A 14,062-nucleotide genomic window follows, 5' to 3' on the forward strand; every position below is an offset into this window, starting at 1 on the left:
ATTGCATATTCATACCATTTTAATCTTAAATCTAAACAATACAAAAAAGAGAAACATTAATCTAAAGGAGGAAACGAGAAAATTACCACTGAGCCTATCCATCGGCGAAAATGTTGAGAAAAATCCGCTTCATTTGTTGTCGCTGGAAAATCAGGTTGAAGTCGATATCGGAGGAAGAAACCAAGGCTGACGACGCTTGCTATCGGATGAAGGGGAGTAGCTAGTGATGTAGAGACATGTAGAAGGGATTGAAGTAGAAGAAGAGACGGGGGGCGGGGGGAGGGGACCAAAGAGGAGACCCATTTTTACAACGAGGGGATGGGCGAAATTACAAAAATACCCAGATTCCGTGGAGATTTCATCTGTCTGCAGAGCCCGTAGAGGGGTGCTCTGCGGAATGCATGTCTATAACGATTTTTGTGACTAAAATTTTCAACCCTCAAAAAATATTTATAGCCGTCTTTCTTGTTATTTAACATAAAAAATTTAAAGCAGAGAAAAAGTCTATTGCGACGATTTCCATAAATTTAGGGATGGCAAAAAAACCCGAACCCGACGGAGAAACCCGAAACCCGATCATTTCGGGTCGGGTAACGGGTTGTTATCGGGTTTTTTTATCGGGTTCAGGGCAGGGAGTGGGTTATCCTCGCCCCGACCCGCCCCGCCCCGATTATATATATATATATATATATATATATATATATATATATATATATATATATATATATATATATATATATATATATATATATATATATATAATATGTTCAAAAATTTTTGCTGTTAATTGTACACGTTCAAATATAAAATATTTATCGTGGACAATTTTTTTAGTTATTAACAATCTGGTGTTAATGATCATTTTTATGTGTTTTGACGTATTAAACAAAACTTAAATCAAATAATTTTTTATATAACGTCCAGTTTATTTTATTAAAGTGATGCATCATGTTTTTAATTTAAAAGAGTTGCTAGAACATGTATATTTTATAAGACATTGGGGTACCCTAAAAGAGAATAAAGATTTCGTTATCAGTTGTTGTAAACCCGATAAGATACCCGAAACCCGACGGGGAAACCCGAAACCCAATGGGACGCCCCGATAAGATAATCGAAAGTTATCGGGGCGGGTTTGGGAATCCATACCCCGCCCCGAACCCGCCCCATTGCCATTCCTACATAAAATAAACATTTAACGACGTTGCATACTATATTATTAGTTACTTCTAAGGTTGTCACGATTTTATAACATGGTATGCACCGTTGTTACAAATTTGTTTATGGAAATCGAAATTTTTGTAAAGGCTAATATTTTAATCTCAAACAACTTATACGGTCACAATAATCGTATTTCTCGGTAGAACGTTAGAAATGCGTACGATGTAAGTAACCATACTTTATTGCTCAATTTTTACTTTAAAGCCATATAATCATAATGCTGTCTACTTAAGCGGTGGCATTGCTCAATAAGTTACTACGACACTTTGACCTCAAATAATGACACAATCCGGTTAATTCCGTCAAAGGGTCATTTTCGATCCGTATAAGAATTTTAATGTGTTAGATACAAATAAACATTATCTGATTACTATATATCCCCATTTTAAAGCCGAAAGATCTCATCAACATCGTATGCCAAGGAGGCAACATCGTTGTATAAGAGCGATTGCCGACATCACTAGTGATCACCTGATTAATGTGGATTTTGTGTGTACAAAAGTTTGCTAGGCACATGGTCCCAAACATTTTTATAGCATGCACCACAGAACTTGTACGATTTTAAGTCAATGTTTTATATTTCAAAATTATATATTGTAGGATAGAGTTGCAAATGAGTGGAGATGAGCTTAACCTGGACACTTATTCCGTAGCTTTACGAATCTTCTCGGTGAAAACCTGAGCTTGGATCAAGGAATATTCAAGCACAATACCTGAAACATATCTAGAAAACGTTGCTAGATAAGAATTTGGATCGTTATTAAAATCTTAATCCAATCATTATATGTTTTGAGCTATATTTCTAAAACTTGAACTAAAAGTTCTATCTCAAAGAGCAAAAGTTTGAATAACTAGATAAATGTTTGATTTGTTTGACATCCCTTTTTGGTTCACATAGGAACCCAAAAATATTAAAAACCCTAAAAACCATTTTTTTAAACGTTTTAATTAAGAGCATTTTGGACATATTAAATATTAATATTATATTAAACAAACTTTATATTCTTTAATTTACAACTAATTGTCACTCATTATTAGACAGCCACCGGACCACCGTCGGACTGCTGTTGGACCGCCACCAGGCCAGTGTTGGACTGATAGCAAATTTAATGGTATTTTTTTGTTATATTCATAGCTTAATAAAACAAATATTGTAGCTTTCATTTCCTTGATAATTCTTTCTAATACATACCATTTTATTTTTGCAGCAAAATATACAAAAATTTAATTAACAAAATAGATTTATGTCTTGATAAACTCCATCTTCTCTTTTATTACATATTCACAGTTTAATATACATATTAATTCAGTAATATACAGTTTAATATTTTCATGCATATATTTATTCATATTTTAACACAAAATTTATATAAAATATACAACTTAATACAATCTTTTTTTAGTTTGATATATAAAATTCACAACATAACATAATACAATCAACTATACACTATTGATATATTTAAAGTTAAACCCAAACTCTACCACCACCATCAACTACCGAACACCACCACCAACCACCCGTGCCACCTTCACCATCATCCTTCCTTTCAAATTTGTATATAAAATCATTGATTGATAGCTGAAGTACTATATTCACAATTTAATATACCAATTAAATTACTTCTTTAGAGTTTAATGCAAAATAATTATAAAACCAAGGTTGTAAAAAACGCTCGATGTTAGCTATTCGGTGGACTAGGGTCAATGGATTAATCGGCTAGGCGGAGATTTATCGGGGGATTAATCGGGGACCATTAATTGCTAATTTGTTGAATTTTAAAAAATTAAATATAACTAATATCATATCAAAGTTCGTAAATACCACTAATATGATAACAAAATAGGCTAATATGATTAATACAACACTATTCATGCCTCAAATAGTTTCCATTGAAATAAAACTTTTGCAAAATGTTAAAATTTCATCGTTTTATAATGTTTCACTAATTATGTATGCAGGGATTAATCGCTAGGCGCCCTTTAATCGGTCGAGTAGTGCCTAAGGATTAATCGGCGATTAATCGGGACCTAGTCAGGATTTTTACAATAGTGATAAAAACTAATACATTCTTACATATTTATACAACACGAAAAATAAATATGTTCACATGAAAATTAATATTAACATTCATACATAAATCATTCATATTTAACATAAATTTATTAATAATTCACATCTTAATACAGTCAATTCACAGTTCAGTACATAAAATTCACAAATTAATATATAAAATTCACAGTTTAATGCAAAAAATTATAAATTCACAAACATATTTTTAACTTCAAAAGATACACATATACCATCAGAATTATATGCTAGTGCTTCTTTCTATGTTTATTTAAGCAAATATTCACAATTAAAGTTTTACATACTTTATTCAAAATTAGATAAAATGATATATGGGCATAGTGTTTCTTCAAAATTATATATTTCAGAGGCAAACAAAAAATATTTAAAAAAATTATAGTTTAATACCAGTTATTTCATATGTTAATACAGTCAATTCACAACTTAATACAATAAATTCACAGGTTATTATAGCCAACTCATAGTTTAAACAGAAAATTCATAGCTTAATGCAGTCAATTCGCTGTTTAAAACACAAAAATAACAATTTAATATTAGAAATTTATAGCTTAATGCAGTCGATTGACAATTCAAATCACAAAATAAACAAGTTAATATAGAAAATTCATTGTTTAATACAAAAAAACTATGCATTCTAAAGCATATTATCAACTTAAAATATTTAATACAATCAATTCACAGTTTAATACAACTAATTCATAGTTAAATATACCAAACTCACAACTTAATATAGTAAATTTACAGTTTAAACAACAAATTCATAGCTTAATGCATTCAATTCATAGTTTTAAACACAAATATCATAGTTAAATACACAAACTTCATAGTTTAATACACAAAAATATGCATTCACAACTAAATTCACAACTTAATAACTTACCAAATTTCATTGAGGTATTTCATCAAATACATTGTGTGCATCTTTTTTTCAGAACTTCCTTTTGTAAACACCATCAATTAACGTAAAAACCATACACACACTAGATGTAACCTGAAAATGGACAAACACATCAGATCTGATGATGATTTGGTGGTGTTTTGACCTGAGATAAGAGAGATAGAGACGGAAACGAGTTATAGATAAGAAGGAGGCGACACATAACAAATTTGGTACAAATCCGACAAAAATTTCACCGGTGATGGAATGTATAAGAGAAAAAATAAGTTCAAGACTTCTGGAACAAAACAAGATCAAGATTAGCACTTCTAGGTTGAGATGATGACTGTGATTTGTGACTTTTGATGCTCCGACAATGACACCAATGGTGAGCGAACGGATCTGATGTAGATCCAATGATGAAATAGAAAGAAAAACCTTTGTATAAAAACACCAAATTCTCAGATCTACATCAGATGTGAATTGATTTGGTGTAAATAAAGATAAAGGTTATCTCCAGTGGTTTCTTGAATAAACAAGTAGATCTAGAGTTGTTCGCACATCGGGAAGCGACAAAGAGCTTCATAGTCACACATGTTATTCTAGCGAAGCAGATTGAAGAGTTTTTCTCGTGCATCATCAGATCTGAAACGTTGGAGATCTGGAGAAGAAACATATTTAGATTTCAAAACAGAGTGTAGTGTTTTCTAGGTGTTCCAGCAAAGCAAAGCAGCTAATGGAAGGCGAAAGTTGGTGTTGGCGAGATAGATGACAGAGGAAGGAGGTGGCGCTCGGTGATGATGGCAGATATGAAGTCGGGGGGTTCTAGATCTTAAGCTGAATGCACCAGATCTGAAGGTGAATGCTTTAGATATGAAGGCGACAGCTCTAGATTAGAAGAGCATTATATTTTGGTGATGGCGACGGTGCCGACGATGGTGGTGGTGGTGGTGGTCGTCAGCGGTAAGAGGTAAGAGAGAGAGAGATAGAGAGAGAGAGAGAGAGATGAGAGAGAGATGTGAGAAAAGTTGTCCTGTGAGATAAGATTGATCAAATATGTCTGATGGTTTAAGTTGAAAGGTAAAAAGAGTGGTTCTTTATGGTTCTTAACTTTTTATGGTTCTCATTTGAACCCTTATATATATATATATATATATATATATATATATATATATATATATATATATATATATGATAAGTTTAAAAAATAAACTTGAAGATCGATTAGATCTATGAAACGGGTAGAGAAATAACCAGATAAACAATAAGAACAAGCAAATGGATCAAAAGTTGTCGAATGATTAATAAACAATCCTCAGAAGAGCTCGATAAAGAACATCAACTATAGAGGATTTTAGGGTTTACAATCATCAATGAGAATGACGACAACTCTACTATACGCATACATGCATGCATATATTTATAACAAAACCCTAACCAGTTATCAAAGAAAAAGGGCTAATCTAGATAAACATGGATTGACAAGCCCAATCCGGTTGTAAAACAAAAGGGCCCAAGACGCAACACATTAATCTTCAACAATCTCCCCCTTTGCGTCTTTGGCATAGAGGCTTCATTCCCTTTTAACAGCATCTAGTTTCTTCACCGTCTCAAAAATCCTCGGTATAATGGCCAGAATGTGATGCTTGAAAGTGATATACCACCAAAGCATATCTGTGAAATTCTTCTTGTCTAATGTAGAGTTCTGCTTGCATCGGTGAATGATGTTTATGATATGCTCCAGGCAATCTGTTAAAAACAGATGCTTGTCTACCAAAGCAAACAGAAACTTGTGCTTATCGCCTCTTGTGAACATGACCGTCAGATTTGAAGAGTCAATTTGCCCTAACTTCATTTTGTGCACATCTCCTTTCTTGGAAGTAGGCTTGACGGTCGGTTTCTTGTTCATTATTTTTGCTATTTCCTGATCCATAGTGGTAAGCTCATGGATATAGGAAGCCAACATTCTTTTGAGATGTTTCAGAATCGGTTCATACTCTCTTTGATTTGAGAGAAGAATGTTGTATAGCAGAATCCAATCATGAGGATTCAGATTGGAAAGATTTGCCAGAGAAATAAAATGTTCTGTGTTGGCCGTTCCTCTGTTGACTTTGAAGTTAACGTTCACAAATTTCCCAGCCTGTGTTGGTTTCAGTACCTTGACCTTTATAATCTTCTACGCACTCCATGTCAAGTACTGTGGTTGACCATACTTCAAATAAAAATCTATTAATTCTTTGTCAACCTTCAAGTTTGGATGAGGGACATCAGCAGTGACATCGAAGCAATGAAATGTAAAAGCCTTTCGTGTGATCGGCATGTGAAACTGCGAGTCTTTGGTATTCTCACACTCAAAAGATGCAACCGGTTCCAACCAATACATGGAGGGAAACTCAATCGCTTGATTAATGAGTGTGTCTCTGTCCCATTCTGGGAACAGAGTCTTCTTGGCCTGTAAAGCATCCTCATCCTCCTTGATTCTTCTTTCTTTGGCCTCTGCCTCTCGAGCTATTTTCAAAGTCTCATCCAGATCTTTATCTCTTTTCTTTCGTTGAAGAGCTTCAACAATAGTTTCATCAGTATCTAACTCGCTCTCAACAAGTAATTGTTTTCCAGAACCCGAAACTAAATTAATCTTCGGGTCTGTCTTGGGTATACCCTCCTCTCCCCCTTGTCTCGGAAGAACAAGCTTCTCCGAGACACCCTTCATCTCGCTCAGAATGGTAATCGCAGGAAGGAGTTTAGCCTGGAGATGCTATCGGATGGTAAGGGTAAGAAAGGGATCATGAGTTTCGAGGACGGTCGTCAACATGTTCTTGACATCACCAGCGCAACCTTGAAGAACAGCCCGCTGAGTTTTCAGCAAAGAGATTTCTTGTTGTGCCTGTGCCAATTGTATCTTCTGAAGGTCAATGGTTGCCTGATGCTTGACAAGATCCTTTTTTAAAGTGCTCTCTGCTGCTAGAGAAGCAAAACGTGAATCCAAAGATTGAAGAAAAGAGGTGGATTCAGTTTTGAGGTTAGCACGCAGAGACTCGAACTTGGAGGTTTCACCCTGAAGGGTAGCCAAAAATGATTCCACAGACGTTTGATACTTGGCTGCATTAGCATCAGCATGTGCTTTGAGAGAATCGAGAAAAATCTGAGTTGTGTGTACAACCTCAGAGACTTCCTTTGTGGCTTTGGAGCACGAAGCGGCTGATTTGTCAATGGCATCAGTGGAGCGATCCAGAGCATCAGTATACGTCTTGATGGCAGACTCGATAAAGGCTTTTAGCACCACACCCCCATAGGCTTTATTATCAGCCAACAAACTATCGAGTTTGTCATGAATTTCTTGAAGCTGCTGACTGGTAATAGGGGTATCTGCATCAGTATCAGTGGGAATCCGGTATGGGCTATAATAAAGAGAATCATACTCTTCATCATCACCACCCAAAGTAGCACCGGAGGTTGATGAAGGAGAAGGTGATGGTGGGATGATAATGACAGGTGTTTCAACCACAGTAGTAGCCCCTGTATCAGATACATTGATTGTTACTAGTGGTTGGGAAGAGGTGGTAGTAACGGATTCGGTGATGATTGGAGTGGGGATCAAAGATGTAAGGATAGGAACAGAGAAAGGAATGGTTGAGGTGGGTAAAGAGGTTGGTTCTGTTGTAGTGGGAGTGATGATGATAGGAACAGAAAGTGAAACCTTCTGTTTCGGTGATGGGGGTGGGGTAGGAATTTTAGGAGAAGGTGGAGGAGTGGGTAGTTTTGTAATTTTGGGAGATGCTGGTGGAGAGGGAATATGAGTATCTGTAGGAGAGGATGGTTTTTGAGGAGACTGAGCAGGAGTTGGCTCTTTTGGTGAAGCATGAGGAGCGGCAACCTCTGCGTCTGATGTTTCATTTGGAGCAGAGCCGGGAGAAGGGGATCCTTTGGCCCTTTTAGCCATCTTCTTAACCTTCTTTGATTTTGACTGAGAGGGTTCTTCTGCATCATGTTTTCGCTTAGAGGATCTTGGCTTTCTCTCCTTTTTCAGTTTTGTTTCCTTCTTCTCTTGTTTTTCCTTTTTACCAGCCCTCTTGCCACGGTTTGCAGGTTGATCTAGGGCTTCCAAGGCAGCCTTCTGTTCGTCAGTCAGAACCCTTGGAGGCAAAGGAGTTCTGGTGCTGTAATCGGCCATGATCTTGCTATGAGGCGTGACACACCTGTACATGGATTCAGGAATTAATCCATAATGTAGAAACTTACTCGGGTCAGAAACAATAATCTTCTTAGTATGAAAAGAAGCTATTGAGGCCAGAAGAGCATCCTTCATCATGGGGATTTCTAGAGAATCCATGGCTTTCTTCGTGATGAGCATCCAGAAACGTCCGCAGGAGATCTCGGAGTACCGGGTTGTGGTGTTGAGACTCTTAACGACTTGAGACCAGATTATGGAGCCATAATCTAAGTTGATGCCATTGTAAAGCCCATAAAGGATGGTGAGAAATCCTTTGCTCGTGGTATCAGAACCACCACAGCGTTCCGCTAAACCCTTGATTAACAGGGTAAGCAAGCCATTCCACTGCGAAGGAAGACAAGACTTCTTGACCTTTGCGATCGTTGTGAGTACATCGGTATAACCCATCTCGTACATCATCGAGAAAAGCTGGGCAGTTGAGACAAAATCTGGTGAGATGAAGGATGAATCGACGGCAAGCCCTAGAAGGGAACAAAACTTGGTTTTGGAGACGGAGGTTTTCTTGTCATGGATGGTGAAGTAGATACGATCTTTGTGTTTATCATAACTTGCTGATGTGTAAACTTGAGAAAGCAGGGACATCGGAACTGCTTCCACCTGCGTGAGAGCCAACAACAATGGGGAATATTTCAGACATTCCACCACATGGAGCATGTACGCATCATACAAAAAAGGAGTCATCTCGATAATCATATTCTAATTAGGCTTGATGGAAAGCAAAGATGAAGATGCAGTTTGATCGTTCGCAGAAGAAGAAGTCGCCATTGTTGAATCGAAGAAGAAGATGAACAGTGGAAACTTTTTCAAAGAGAGAGGATACATGTGTGGTAAATGCCAAAGAACACGATCACCCCTTATTTATACCGTTCATTGGAGAGAGAAAATCGTGATGATTATGGAACCAAAACGTCGCCTGAAAAAGCGCGATTGGATGTTATGGTGTATCCCAGGAAAACGTCAGCACACGTGGGTGTGAAACGAATCAACTGCACGCGCCCAAATCATATTTTTGTACCGTTTGAAATTCCTTGTGCCCTTGTTTGGTTACAACTGAAACTTAAAACCACATACCAAACAGTAATAAGAATGTTGGAGAAATTAATTTTCGTGCATAAGAGTGTGAAAGATAAAGAAATAAATCAAAGGTGTTTGAGATGGGAGTGATGTCTATGAAGAAGACATAAGGCAGAGGATTCCGGGCAAGAATCACTTCAAAGACAAGAGAGACTTGAAGTGCTTGTGTGGTTTCCCGAGAAATACGATCAATTGTCTGTCAATAAACAATGAAAGGCATCTTTTGATCATAGGCTGTTGGGTGGCTGTCCTCTAACCGAACGTCAAGTCTCAACATAAAACTGAGTATTGGCAGAGGTACCTGTAAGACCGATGTGATCTGTTGAACAGGTAGGTGGGAATTATCTTGTGACAAGCATGGGATAAACAGAAATCTCAAAACAATAAACTGGACCTCTTTGAGAAGAAATGTATGAGGTATAGACGATTTCATAAAAGATCACGCAAAAAGAAAATGAGATTTCCAAGTAACAACTTGAGTATATCACTCACCGTCAATTCATTTTAGGTATTGGATTTTGGGTTTCACTTAGAACGTGGTAATCGAATCCAAGATCATAAACACAGATGTTGTGTAACCATAAGCTTCAGTGGTAAAGACCGAAAGCATCAAGGGTTACTTTAGGGAATCGAAGGTAAATGCAGAATTTTTAGGAGGTGGTTAAGAAATCGAATGTACCTTCTGCTACAGAAGAGTGACAAAGCAGAGCAACTCATGTATCAAATGAGAAGAGTAAGGTAGCTCTAGACCGAGTGTTGGAAAATAGCCTGATTGGGAAGAAACGATAGGTATTGATCGAATCATTAAGGCTTACTCAAGATCATAGAGGCTTGTGACAACATACAGCAGCATGCTTCTAGGGATTTCTAATTAGTCTGAGAGAAAAAAAATGAAACATACCTGGTTGAACACTATTGAAGGTGATACTTGTATTTACCTGTGCAGAGCTTACATCAACCAGAACTAGCGAGTAGTGGAAATAAGTAAGAAACTGAATAAAAACGAAAATGAAAATATTTTTGTGTTTTAAGATTTTTCTAAAAGAGAAAGATAAAATGTTTTTGTAATTTTGAAATATTTCTGAAAAAGAAGTAAAAACAGAAAGATAAAATGTTTTTGTGATTTTGAAATTTTTCTGAAAAAGAAATAAAAACAGAAAGATAAAATGTTTTTGTGATTTTGAAATTTTTCTGAAAAAGAAATAAAAACAAAAAGATAAATTGTTTTTGTGATTTTGAAATTTTTCTGAAAAAGAAATAAAAACAGAAAGATAAATTGTACAACAGAAAATGATGAAGCAGAGATAGACCGAACGATCTGTGTAATTCGGTGACATTAAAATTTCAGAACAGAGAGGAACCGATCGGTCTGTCTATTTCGGTGTCATTAAAATTCCAGAACAGAGAGGGACCGAGTGGTCTGTCTATTTCGGTTCCATTAAATCCCCAGAACAGAGAGGGACCGAGCGGTCTGTCTATTTCGGTTCCATTAAATCGCCAGAACAGAGAGGGACCGAGCGGTCTGTCTATTTCGGTTCCATTAAATCTTAGTTAGAGATTTGAGGATTTGGGACCGACTCTCCTACCATCATACCTAAGCCTTGTAGAATTTTGTTGAAAGTTGCTTCAGGAAGAGCTTTGGTAAAGACATCGGCCAACTGATCAGTGGTTCGAACAAAGTGTACTTCAACGTTTCCATCTTCCACATGATCTTTGATGAAGTGATACCTTAGTGCGATGTGCTTGGTCTTGGAGTGTTGCACTGGGTTATGACAAATCCTAATTGCACTTTCAGAGTCACAATATAGTGGGATCTTTTTCATATTGAGTCCATAGTCTCGGAGTTGACTCTGGATCCAAATCACTTGAGAGGTACAGGAAGCAGCGACAATGTATTCTGCTTCAGCTGTAGACAAGGATACACACGTTTGTTTCTTGGACTGCTAGCTAACCAATTTCCCATCGAGGAATTGGCAACCGCCAGTGGTGCTTTTCCTGTCGAGGCCACATCCACCAAGGTCTGCATCTGAGTAGGCTTGAACGAAGAAGCCTGAGTTAGAAGGGTACCACAGACCTAAAGAGGTAGTTCTCTTGAGATATCGTAATATGTTCTTTACTGCAAGCATTTGAGGCTCCCTAGGATTTGCCTGAAACCTAGCACAGTAACAAACAGAAAACATTATGTTCGGCCTGCTAGCAGTAAGATACATCAGAGAGCCTATCATTTGACGATAAAGCGTAAGATCAACAGCCGGTTTATCCAGGGATGGAGTGAGCTTAGTGCCGAACGCCATTGGGACTTTGACCTTTGAATCTCCTATCATGCCAAATTTTGCTAAGAGAGTCTTCGTGTAAGCTTCCTGGTTGATAAAGATGCCTTCAGGTCCCTGTCTAATATTTAAACCAAGAAAAAAGTTAATGGGACCCATCGAGCTCATTTCAAATTTAGTCTCCATCAGCTTTCTAAATTCAGCTGTTAGGCTAGGATTCGTTGAGCCAAAGATGATATCATCGACATAAATTTGAACGATCATTAGGTGGTTGCCTTCCTTTTTGCGAAAGAAAGTTGGGTCAACCGAACCTTGTTGGAATTTGGACATCTTTAAAAATTTAGTCAGCGTTTCATACCAGGCTCTCGGTGCTTGTTTCAGACCATACACGACTTTATCCAAAATGTAACAATGATCGGGATACTTTTCATTCACGAATCCAGGAGGTTGCTCCACATACACGGTTTCTTCGAGTTTGCCATTGAGAAATGCACACTTGACGTCCATTTGAAAGACCTCAAAGTTTTTGTGAGCAGCATAGGCGAGAAATATTCTTACTGATTCCAGCCTAGCTACAGGAGTGAACATCTCTTCATAGTCAATGCATTCCTCCTGACAGTATCCTTTTACGACCAGACGTGCTTTGTTTCTTATAACGTTCCCTTCCTTGTCAAGTTTGTTCCTAAAGACCCATTTGAGATCAACAACCGAGGCATCTGGAGGAGTTGGAATAAGACGCCAAACTTTGTTCCTTTCAAATTCATTCAGTTCGTCTTGCATAGCTTGAACCCAGTCGGAGTGATCAAGAGCAGTGTTAACTGTCTTTGGTTCAACTTTTGATACGAATGAGTTAAACATGCAGAATTCGACTTTTGAGAACAAGGAAGCTTGTTTTGCCTTGAGTTGTGATCGAGTCAGAACTGTTTCTGAGACATTACCAATAACTTGAGAGACAGGATGATTTCTGGTCTATTTGGTGAGAGGAGGGAAGTTTTGATCAAAAGATGGATCCAATTCAGCATTTATCATTTCTTCTGGTTCGGACAGACTGTCGAAGTCGTATGACATATCAGCATGCTCCTCCTCGACAAATGATCTTACAGGAATGTCTTGTGAATCTTGAGCTACAGTGGTTTCTTGTGGTGTTGAGCTTTCGGGCGTTGATGCACCTTCGGTTGGTGAGGCACTTTCGGATGATGAGGCACTTTCGGTTGGTAAGACACTTTCGGTTGGTAAGGCACTTTCGGTTGGTGAGGTGCTGTCGGTTGGCAATGTGCTTTCGGTTGAAGGTTGAGACCTTAGCTCCCCCTCAACTTGTGAGCTTGGCTGGGATGATGATGGTGGATCCTCCCCCTTTACTGATGGTGGATACTCCCCCTCGACTGATGGTGGACACTCCCCCTCGACTGACGCATTGTGTTGGGGAGAGTCTTTTGAACCTGATTCTTCTTCATTCATTCTTCTTGCAGCATCGTCAACAAGTTGCTTCAAGTGATCTACTCTGTTGTCTGTTGCATTGGCTTCAGAAAGAGTGGCCTTCTCTGGTTCATCAAAAAGCTCCATGAAATTCTCGAATAGATTAGCGATCGAGGCTGTGACTTGGCCAGTTTGAGGAAAAATTTCTCCAGCTGTGTCTTCGTTGGCCTTTAGCTTTTTAACATAGCTATCATCAAAAGTCACATAGTAAGTTTCTTCTATTTTCCTTGAACGCTTATTTAACACCCTGTATGCTTTGGAAGTAAGAGAATAGCCCAGAAATATTCCTTCGTTAGCTTTGACATCAACCTTGTTGCGGTGTTCTTTAGAATTGAAAATGAAACACCTTGAACCAAACACATGAAAAAACTTCACATTTGGCTTCCTGTTGTTGATGATCTCATAAGGAGTGAGAGTGAAGCGCTTGTTAAGATACGACCTGTTCTGTGTAAAACAAGCAGCAGAAATAGCATCAGCCCAAAAATATAAAGGTAAGGAAGCAAAACTTAGCATGGTTCGAGCAGCTTCACATAAGGATCGGTTTCGTCTTTCGACAATCCTGTTCTGTTGAGGTGTGTAAGGAGCTGAGAAGTTGTGATTGATTCCCTTTTCTTCCAGGAACTCTTCAAATTCTTTATTTTTGAACTCCAACTCGTTGTCGCTTCTGATGTTGCGAACGACCTTTTTCAGCTGAACTTCAATATGCATGATGAACACTTTTAGCTTGTGAGTCGCTTCAGATTTAAGCTTCAGAAAGAACACCCATGTAAAACGTGAAAAGTCATCAACAATAACAAGAATATACTTGCTACCACCAATGCTTT

The 14,062-nt window shown here is 37.7% G+C and overlaps 1 pseudogene; it reads left to right on the forward strand.

Moving 5' to 3' along the window:
• Nucleotides 1–5,104: 5,104 nt before the first annotated feature.
• LOC145006880 (vacuole membrane protein KMS1-like) overlaps nucleotides 5,105–14,062 on the forward strand; it is a 35,765-nt pseudogene continuing 26,807 nt past the window's right edge.

The sequence above is a fragment of the Lactuca saligna genome, chromosome 7, assembly GCF_052625555.1.
Source record: "Lactuca saligna cultivar CGN05327 chromosome 7, ASM5262555v1, whole genome shotgun sequence".
NCBI classification, from domain to species: Eukaryota; Viridiplantae; Streptophyta; class Magnoliopsida; order Asterales; family Asteraceae; genus Lactuca; species Lactuca saligna.